Below are 10,540 nucleotides of genomic sequence, written 5' to 3' on the forward strand. Positions count from 1 at the left end.
CTCATATTTTTATATTACACATAATCTTTTTAATTTTTTTATTAAATATGTGATATAGAGATAATAAATAGACGAACTTGATTATTTAGTAAGAATAAAATTAAAAAAATACAAAAATTAAAAATAAATATAATATATTACATGTAGAATAATGAATAACAAAGCTATTTATTTATATATTTGAAATAGTATTATTGACTATTATTATACATATCAATAGATATTCATAAAATGCTTCTATTTATAAATTAACTCATTTAATTTAAATTCATCTCAACAACTAAAAGCAAAGGCAGTATTAAGTGAATAGATCGCAAATGACTTATAAAATAGACATATATATTAAGAATAAGAAAATTGATATTTATAGTTATGAAATATATAATTATTGTATAATTTAAAAAAAAAAAGAATATATAAAATTTATATAAAATAATAACTTAGTTTTTAAAAGCGAATGTGTAATATTTTATAATTATACGTAATATTATTTTAAGAAATAAATTTTTTTAACACTTGTGCATATCATTGCTCATCTATAAATAACTTAGCAAAACCGAATGGAACAACCTGATGAAAGCATAAATTGGACTTCGAAAATCGTGAACGTGCAAGAAATTGAGTTGTTCCTAAATAGCGCAAATTAAACACGACTTATGGAACTATACAATGAATTGAAAGAAGAAACTGCAGATGATCATCAAGAAAGACGACAGAGATCGAGACCCTCGGAGCATATATCTCCAAGCGTAGTAGGTACCGCCAGCTAGAAGTGCGAACAAATTAGAAAGAGCAGGACGGTGATCTAGACCATACATACCCCATGTGGGCAAGCAGCTATATGGAGAATTCCGGCAAAACCCAGTCATAATTATGACAGGGACGGATTTACAAAAATAAAATGATAAATAATGGACAAAAATAAAAAAGGAACGTACAACTAGCTAGCTAGCTGTGTGGAAACACAAGGTCATTTCATGGGACAACCCAATTTTGTCTTAAATATTATCTTATCAGTCTGGATTTGACTTGCTTTGGGTTTTTTCCTCCCCCTTCTCATCTCTCATTTCATCTGTGCCTCACTTCTTTAATTGATTGCATAGGTAATTGTATCTCTGCTAATGCTGACGCATCTTGTCCGCTGCCCACCCTCTCCCATCTGTCTTTGTTTTTCTTTTTCTGCACCCGTTTTCAGGCCAACCAAGGGGTTCCTCACATGCATATAAAATCTTGCAATGATTTTTTAACATGTTAAAAGCAAATATTAACAGGCCAAGGAAATTATAACTGCAATGAATAAGAGGCCATTTTTTAATCTTTGCCCTAGCTTCCTTTAGCTAAGCCACGTACCTCTATACATCTTTCTGAGGGAAAGGAGATATCGTAGAATCTGCTCAACAGCTCCATTGAAACTTTTTCCAGCTATGTACGTACTGAGAAAGTAAAAGAACAAAATGATGAATAGCAAAGAACGAAATTGGAATCTATGACAAGATAACATGATGATATTTTTGTTTTTCATATAAAATCTTAATCCAAGCACAAAGTAAAATATTTCTCAGATTTGGAGCATGATAAGTTCGTTAATCGGACAAAAAACGTATCTCCTTTTTCTGGTGCGTGAAAATGAGGATTACCATATCAAGTTGCTGCACTAAAAGTAAAATAATATACATATATATCAAAGAAATAATATACATATATATCAAAGAAAAACGCATGATAGATCTAAGTAATGTAACAATTACGGTGTACTAGAAAGATAGATTGACAGATGAGAGAAAAGATGTGATTGGACAAATGGAAATGATAGGATTAGAGTATTAGTATTGACTTCATTAATATATTTTTAAATTTTAATAAATTTATTTAAAATGAATCTATATTAAATTTATTAAAGGATATTTATAAAGTTTTGAAATATAATATTTGTTGTTATTTCTTTAAATATGAAGGTCTATTATTCTATTTTTATCTTTAAATTAATATTTTATTTTAATTTTAATAAATAATAGTTTTATTTTATTTTATTTTAAATTAGTTGGAAATCAATTATTTAAGTATTAAATTAACCTATTAATATTCATATAGTTGGTATAATTATAAAATATGAAGAAAAAAATTAAAAAAATTATTATTAAAAAAAATTATATTATTATTTTAATAAATATAATAATTAATTTAATATGAAATTATAAATATAAATGCTTTAAATTTATAAAAATATTGTACTTCTTATCAAGTTAAAGATAAATGTAATGAGTACAGTGAAGGATGGAGAAAAGGGTTTCCATTTCTCTCTGCGTAGAGTTCATATATAGCCAGCGACCTTTTAGCTTGAGAGGACTTCGATTTGATCAGTAAAGTGATTGAGAATCTGATGAGATAGTATACAAAACTTTCCCATTGCCATCATAGTCCCATTGGCTCTTTCGTGGGTTACCCTATCCCTCTGTCTGTTTCCTACCGCACCCTTCTTAGTTGATATTTTGCTTTTTGAGGTAAGAATGCTCTGTGCAACTTAATAAATAATATCTACAGTTTTAAATGTATAAATTTCGTATAATTATTTAAAAAATTAATAAATATAAATTTATATAAAAAATAATTTTTTAATAATAAATTTTATTCTTTTTTAAAATAATTATATAATATTTATGTACTTCATAATTATATATAATATTATTCTATATTCATTAATTAACTAATATCCTTCGAAAAGATCTAATTCTTATTGCGCAAGGTGTATTGAATGGTCCAGCAACTCCGACAGTTTCGCTCAAATGCAAAAAAAAAAAAATAAGAGAGTAATGTTATTTATAATATTTTTATATATTTTTAATGTATTTTATTAATATAATTAGTTGTATTAATTTTTTTAAATATACAAATAATTATATTAATAAAATATATAAAAAAATACGTAAAAATAATTATATATAAAATTTTTAAAAAATAAAATCACAACTTATCGGAGAAGTAAGGCAAATTTATGTGATTAATATCTTAGTATTATATAAAATTAAATTTATAAATTAAAAATTAAAATAGATCTCTAGATGTACTTTATGTTAAGGAAAGTTTTATCATTTATGCCACGCTAAACAACTTCAAAATTTATAGATTGTATGAACTTCGGATCAAGAGAAATTTTTAACTCAACTTATTTATTTTATTTTATTTAATTATTATAATTTTTCTAAATTTTTATATAAAATATAATAAATAATTTCATTTTTTAAATTAAAGAAATAATTTTTATTTTTTATTTTTTAACTTTTATATCATTTAGATTGTGTTTTAGTATTGAGGTAATCTCAAATATTTTATAAATAATATTAAAATATTAATAAAAAATAATAATAAAATATTAAATAATAATAAAAAATTAAAATAAAAACAAATAATAAATAATTGTAACTGCCCTTAGATACTGTTTGGCCACACAAAATTCTCATTTCATTATTACAATTTCCTAAATTTTTATATAAAATATAATGAATAATTTAACTTTTTTTTTCTAATTTTTTAAATTTTAAAATAATAATAATATTAAAATATAATTTAATCTTAAAACTTAAAATTTTTATATTAAAATCCTAAGTGATAAAGCAGAACCTTAATCTCAACTCTCTCACTCATTCACTTCTACAAATTCGCGTATAATCGCTTAAGTGTCTCTCTTCCTCTTGACATGCACGGATACATCACCCATTTGTATCGTGGGTCTTCTAGTGTTTTGCCAGATAACGAAGGTAACTAGCCATCGTTATAATTAAATTAAAGCTTAAAGTTGTCAGATACATGGTTTATACGTCGCGTCTAATTTGTTTTGATAAATGAGATTAAATGAATTAAGATTAAAATTAAAAGTTAAGTAAAATATTATTAAAATATATATTTTTATATTAAAATTTAAAAAGAATTAATTATTTAATATTATTTTTATATTATAATTTAAAAAAATTAAATTATTTATTTTATTTTATATGAATCTAATTTGCGTTTGGATTATAACATGACATGAGATTATTTTACATAAAAAATAAAAATTAAATAAAATATTATTTTATAATATTATTATTATTTTAAAATTTAAAAAAATATTTATTATATTTTATGTGAATATTTAGAATATTTATATTAATGATAAGATAGGATGAAATATTATAAAAAATAAAAAATAAAAATTAAATAAAATATTTTTCGAGAGTGCGGTGCACGAGATCGGAGTTTATTTTACAAGAATGGGTCTAAAAGACCTTGCCTTGAAGAGATTTCCCAACATAACAAAAAAAAATTAATTTAAATTTTTTAAATTTTTAAATAAATTAATATTAAAAAATTATATTATAATAATATTTTATTTCACTTTTAATAAAATATCTCATCCCATCTTATATTAACCATCGAATCCACTCTTTTGACTTATACGAAAACTATGAACTGGGGGCGGGGGATATATATATGTTCCAGCACACTGGATGCATTTCTGGACTGTTTATTTGACAGGTTTCAGTGCATAGAACGTGACTAAGAACCTAACAAGTGTGCTCATAGATTAGAGAGTAATCACAAAAGATTGCCTTCTTATAGACACACAAATCGTTCCGCTGGACAATAGCTAGAGTTCCTACCTGTCCAATATGTTGTAATATCGTTTTGTTTCTTTCTTTTTCTTTTTGCCTTCCACCGAAGTACTGTTCCTCAGGGCAAGCTACACAAACCCTAGGAATTATAGGGTTAACACAGGCCGGAGTTTATCTAGGGTTTTATTCAGCAAAATTTGCAAACGTAAATATCATTATAGCCAGCGGTTCCATTCCAAACGTCAACCTTCTTTAGCTTAGTCAACAAAGGCATCTCTAGGAGAAGGCTGTATGCGGACGCAAAGATGTTTTGCATCACAACTTTTATCATAAAAAAATATGCTTGTAATTAAAGCATTTTCAATCCTACTAACAGCTTATAATATACCTAAGTTGCCACCAAACACGGAGGAGAGTGAACGGGGGATACCCTACGTACTATGATAGACTTATACACTGGAGGCCCAATGACAGAAAATATATTTTTCGCTTCACAATCTCAAGAGAGAACAGTACTACTGGTTTGAAAGGAATTGCTTAATTTGCCATTTCACTGTGCATGTGCTCTATAACTGAGTAAATCGCTGCCTCCCCTTGTACCGAATGCCGTTAATTACGATTATTAACGCTGGCTTAGCATAGACAAATACCTATTTTATATAATTTCCCAGGCTTAATATTGGAAGTTGGATAAAAATTATGGCAAAGGAATTGATTATTTATATATAAGAGAACTGTTGTACATGACAACGTGAAAGCAAACAAGAATATGAATAATTCCTTTTTTATTTTTACCCCAATTTTTTATACCGTTAGTTGGCTGATCCAAGCCTCTATGTTCGCACATAGCTTATATATACATGGATCCATTCCTCCGCCCATCTATCCATAAAAGCCGCTCGCTTTGTTCGGTGGGTGATATCAGAAGCTCTAGATCCTTACATCCTCCATCGACCTTTCGTGATCCTGTTCTTCTCTCGAACAGTCGCTGTCTTCTCTTCTATAAACGTGTGTGCGTGCCCGTTTATTTATTCATTCTGTATGTGGGTTTTCTATCTATGTGTTGGCTAGGGTTAGGTTGTCATTGACATGGCCAATCTTCACTTCCGGTCTGAAACCTGATGGATCGACCTGTGCATCCTGCATCTTGCACTCGAGGGAAGATATACTTACATTTTCGTTAAATTGCTACATGTTTTCTTGTCAATGATTAAGGTTTAAGAGAGCTTTCTTCAGTCCACTCATGGGCGGCTGTAGGGTTTAATTAGCTGCCGACTCATTCATCCAAATACTGTGTTAGAAGGCGATCATACCCAGTAAATGAGTGAATGACGCGGGAGACAAATTAAATCTTAAGCTTCCTGTACTTGGACTGAAGGGAGCTCCCTTTCTCCTTTTCTTTGCTCTGTCGGTTCAAATTTATTTATATTAACAAATTAATAATTAAATACGAGTGGTTTGCTTTGTTACTGCTAAAGATCACCAATTATTTTCACTTTTGGAACACAAAGTACGCTTCTGGTGATGCTGAGTTAATGTCACATACTACTAAGTATACAAATTAACCAAATCTTTTTGTAAGTTCCACATTAAGACTATCATCAATTTAAGTTTTTAGTCGTTAATTATCTTATTTGGTAATCCTGCAATAGAAAGATCAGGTGATTTACCTCTGAAAATCGTCAACAAAGGTATGTTTGTGCAGACTGCAGATCGAGAGCCTTCTCGCCCTTGTGCGTAAATGACTGGTTTTCCTTGTCTTTTCTCTCTTTTGATTATCATTAATTAAGACTGCTTCTGGTAGGGTTAGTTAGTAAGGTATTCTTGTTCTAGCTATCTTTCTCCCAAAAAATATACCTCGGAACTATTCTATGAATTACTGTTTTGCTTTTAAGTTTCGTTTACTGTTGTGAATATAGACTTGGGGTTCAGCCAAGGAGCAATTAACGCTAATGGATCGTATTTACGAGGCAGAGCTCGAGAAGCTCGTTATCTGATGCTCTATGGCAACAGCATGCGTCTTGGGTCTTGCTCTCTCACTGCAACAAGTTCCTAGACTTTTCCCTAACAGGTTACAATTAATTACCCAAATATCCACTCAAGTTCCAGCAACGGTGGTGCAGGAACAAGTTCCAAGGATTTCATTCGCACAGTTTGTATATTATCTTCTTTAATTTTCTTGTGCGGTTGGATTGTTGATCAACAAAAGTTGATGGAATAGATCAAGAATCTTAAACGTCTGGTCTCTTAAGATATCTCCCATGAATGATGAGTTCAAAGCTAGTTTTTCATTTGTATGAATCATAGTTGGGATCATCTTGCGTAACTCATGAGAGTGCAAGCAAGATTTTGGCCAGATTTGAGGAAAGTAGGTGTGTGAAACTCATTTTTCCGTAACTACTCCCACCCTTTTGCATATGGTGTGAGCCACAAAACAAGTTGTACTATGATATTCCAAAGCAAGTCTTTCCTTTTGCTTTTTGGTTATATTTTGTACGTTATGGTACACCCTACTAATAGATTCAACCTGTGTTTGCATAAAGCGATGTTACAACTTATATTAGAAATATTCAATAAGCTGAATTCAACGTAAACACTTTCAGTTTCAGTTTGAGGAACTAATTGAGTCTGATGAATATATCAATAGCTATTTCTCGTTAGTGATTAAACATTATAAGTATTCGTGCTCCTGTAGTTTTCATGAGATGTAACAGATTAATTTTGCACAAAATCTACATATAGTTCTAATGTAAAATATATTTCTCATATTCGCTAAATGTTTGCAGTCTGTGGAAGTATTTTCGTATCCTCGGCGACGACCTTTTTTGACTGGAGGAGACAACAATCTAACAGCGGTACCGGACTCTCGGCGCTCTCTGTGACAACGACTATTGAGCTTTAGGATTAAGCCACAAGCTGCCAGAGATTGATAAGGATCCTTAAAGCATTGTTATTGGATTATGTACATATAAAAGATACTGAATAGAAGATGAATTCAGAATTTAGTTATTCTATTTTATATTAGTCTTTATATTGAAATAGTTATTTTTTATTGAAATAGTTATTTTTTGATTATATAATAATAAAATAATATATTATAAATTTGATTTTAATTATTTACATTAAATTTTTATATTGTATATTTATTTATTTATTATATACTAACGAGCAATTAATAATTTAAAAAATATTTAATTTTTTAATTATTAATTTAATTTAATTTATTATATAATACTATTTAATTTAAAGAAATTTATGAAAATTTATGGATATAGATGAGAAAAGAGTTATAAAGAATAATAAAATAAATATTTAGGACATGTACAATAGATATTAAATTTGGTCTTTTTTAATAATTACTGTAATTAAAAGTTATAAAATTTATTAATGGTTAATTCATTACAAGTGAATTTTTTATTCTATAACTAAAAAAGTATACTTATTTTTAGATATAGATAATCTAATAGACTGCATCAAAATATCTGAAAGAAAAAAACACATTTGGGCATTGCTGAGGCATCCCGATCCACATAAAAGGAAGAGGGAATGATTATCACGTAACAGATTTTACAATATATGATGCATAAAATATTGTGTAAAGCAACAATATTTCCGAAGAGGATTTTAATGTAGAAGTCATTTAAACCTTTCCCCTTCGCCAAGGTCATGGCATTGGCAGACATAGCTAGCTGCAGTAATCGCCTTCTCCCCCTTGTTCCATTGTCGAAACAAATCTCTGACATGAATTAAAATCCCAATCCCGCTCCAGGTGTTACTAGGAGTACGCCCTTTTTACCTCTCCAAGCTTACAAACGCTGCAAGTTTTGGATACACGAGCCTCACCCGTTACTCTTTTCCACTTTTTTCGAAGTCCAATAAAGGGCTCTTTTTCTCCTGGCATGATTAAATCGAACAAGTGCCATTGCTGTTTTTGTTGGTGTTTCTGATGAAATGGGGAATTTTCAACGCGTCAATGCACGAGTACTGGTCCTGAGAGTGATTCATTAATACATATTCGTTCTCAATGTTGGTATTTGACAATCTGATCAAGGAATTGTGAATATGATATTAAAATCACCGTGTTGTAAAGTTTCACATCCTTTATTCTCTGGGACCTGGATGTTCCGACCCATTTGGAAAAGGTTTAAACTAGTGTGATTTAATTGGAGTATCTTCTTCATCATGTCTTGTCTAGCATAATCTTTACAACATCAAACAAGAGTTTCTCGGGGTTGTAATTTGGCTGACTTTTTAAAGAAGCAATTTGAACGTTGAAAGATTTGATAAATTTTTAATGATATGATATTATCTTGATTTAATTTTCATAATATTTAATATATTTATCAAAATATTTATCTTATTTTATTTCAATAACTTGATAAGATAAGATAAATTATCTTTTTCATAAGCAATGAGTTTTTATATATGTATTATATTTAGTAACAACCGAGAAAGCAAATCTCCTCAAATTTATTTTCCTCTTTTTTCCTTCTCCATTTTCTTTTATGTTATATTATATTTTCTATCATGGTATCCTATGCTAATGTTAGGTTCGATCTCGTGGACTATTTATTCTTTTGCTAGGTTTACCTTTTACAAAATTTTCTTCGCTATTCAATTATGTATTGTCTTAAATCAATGCATTTAGAGTATTTCTATTAGTTGTGAAATTTTTTTTATTGGGTTTTGATTTGATGTGAGTATTGTTTAAAACCCTAGATCCAATTTTAGGCTTTTAATTTTAGTCCGATGGTTGACCTAGGCCATATATTGTCTATTGTTGGACATTGCTCCATATTTGATATTCCAATTGTCTACCACTTCGTCACTAGCATTATCATCTCATCGATGATCAATTAATGAATATAAAGGCTACTTTCTTATTTCAAACTCAAGATTCCAAAATTTTATGCCTTGAGTTTGAGGAGAATGTTGAAGATAATTTGATTTGATATTATATATTTTCATTTGATTTTTATAATATTTAAGATATTTACCTTATTTCTTTTCAATGTAATTTTCCTATAAATATGGATGTATGTCTTGTATTGAGTAACAATTGAGAAAGTAAAGATGTAGACCTCAAAGTAACAATGGATGGATGTATGTCTTCTTCATCTTTTTTTGTATTATATCTTTTTTCTACTATAGTATCAGAACCTTGGCTAACGTTAGGCTCGATCCTGTGGAATATTTATTCTTCAGCTGGCTTTACTCTGACAAGATTTTTATCCCCATTCAGTTATGTATCATCTCAAATAAATGAATATAGAATTTCTCTATTAGATGTGAAACATTTTTTATTGAATTTTGATTTGTTGTGAGTATTGTTTAAAGCTTTAGACCCAATTTTGAAATTTTGATTTTGGTATAATTGTTGACTAAGGTTATATATAGCCCATTGTTGGCCATTGCTCCAAATTTGATGTTCCAATTGTCAGTCACTTTGTCACCAATGCTATCATCTTATCATCGATCAATTAATGAATATGAAAGCTACTTTCATATATCAAACTCAAGATGCCAAAGTTCTAATCTGCCTCGAGTGTGATAGGAGATGTTGAAAATAATATCAAACCAATAATTTGATTTGATATTATTTTGATTTGATTTTCATAATGTTTAAAATATTTACCTCATCTTATCTCAATGTAATTTTTTTTTTTTTTAATAAATATAGATGTATGCCTTGTATTCAATAACAATTGAGAAAGTAAAGATGTTAAAGTCTTTTTTGCTCCTTTTCTTTTCTCCATCTTTTTTTTTAATATTATATATTATTTTCTATCATTGAAGAAGCGTCAATTGAGTTAACGATCAATACAGATAATTATTTTAGATATTCAGCTTAAGAAATAATATTCCAAATATGTTTCTCTTTGCAATAGAAATATCGGTTACAAATAGATTTTGTTTGTTTCACAGATGAGATGAGTTGAGATTAAATTTAA

The 10,540-nt window shown here is 28.6% G+C and overlaps 1 long non-coding RNA gene across 1 annotated transcript; it reads left to right on the forward strand.

Annotated features, from left to right (window-relative positions):
• The first annotated feature begins 5,319 nt into the window (after positions 1 to 5,319).
• LOC122281611 lies at positions 5,320 to 7,608 on the forward strand. Its single transcript, XR_006230266.1, has 2 exons — positions 5,320 to 6,741; positions 7,376 to 7,608. It is a non-coding gene; the product is annotated as an uncharacterized LOC122281611 (long non-coding RNA).
• Positions 7,609 to 10,540: the final 2,932 nt, after the last annotated feature.

This window comes from Carya illinoinensis, chromosome 11, assembly GCF_018687715.1.
Source record: "Carya illinoinensis cultivar Pawnee chromosome 11, C.illinoinensisPawnee_v1, whole genome shotgun sequence".
In the NCBI taxonomy this organism is placed as follows: Eukaryota; Viridiplantae; Streptophyta; class Magnoliopsida; order Fagales; family Juglandaceae; genus Carya; species Carya illinoinensis.